General features: G+C 36.4%; 1 pseudogene; it reads left to right on the top strand.

Annotated features, from left to right (window-relative positions):
* The window catches only part of LOC102978335 (uridine diphosphate glucose pyrophosphatase NUDT14-like), a 33,932-nt pseudogene that overhangs the window by 6,943 nt on the left and 26,354 nt on the right, over window positions 1-635 (top strand).

Genomic DNA, 635 nt, shown 5'->3' with positions numbered 1-635 from the left:
ATTGCTACTCCAGCTTTCTTTTGATTTCAATTTGCATGGAATATCTTTATCCATCCCCTCACTTTCAGTCTGTATGTGTCCCTAGGTCTGAAATGGGTCCCTTGTAGACAGCATATATATGGGTTTTGTTTTTGTATCCATTCAGCCAGTCTATGTCTCTTCGTGGGAGCATTTAATACATTTACATTTAAGGTAGTATTGATGTGTATGTTCCTATTACCATGTTCTTAATTGTTTTGGATTTGTTATTGTAGGTCTTTTCCTTCTCTTGTGTTTCCTGCCTAGAGAAGTTCCTTTAGCATTTGTTGTAAAGCTGGTTTGGTGGTGCTGAATTCTCTTAGCTTTTGCTTGTCTGTAACGGTTTTAATATCTCTGTCGAATCTGAATGAGCTTCTTGCTGTGTAGAGTAATCTTGGTTGTATGTTTTTCCCTTTCATCACTTTAAATATGTCCTGCCACTCCCTTCTGGCTTACAGAGTTTCTGCTGAAAGATCAGCTGTTAACCTTATGGGGATTCCCTTGTATGCTATTTGTTTCTTTTCCCTTGCTGCTTTTAATATTTTTTCTTTGTATTTAATTTTTGATAGTTTGATTAATATGTGTCTTGGCATGTTTCTCCTTGGATTTATCCTGTA

This window comes from Physeter macrocephalus, chromosome 19, assembly GCF_002837175.3.
Source record: "Physeter macrocephalus isolate SW-GA chromosome 19, ASM283717v5, whole genome shotgun sequence".
NCBI classification, from domain to species: domain Eukaryota; kingdom Metazoa; phylum Chordata; class Mammalia; order Artiodactyla; family Physeteridae; genus Physeter; species Physeter macrocephalus.
This window is presented reverse-complemented; position numbering and strand designations above follow the sequence as displayed.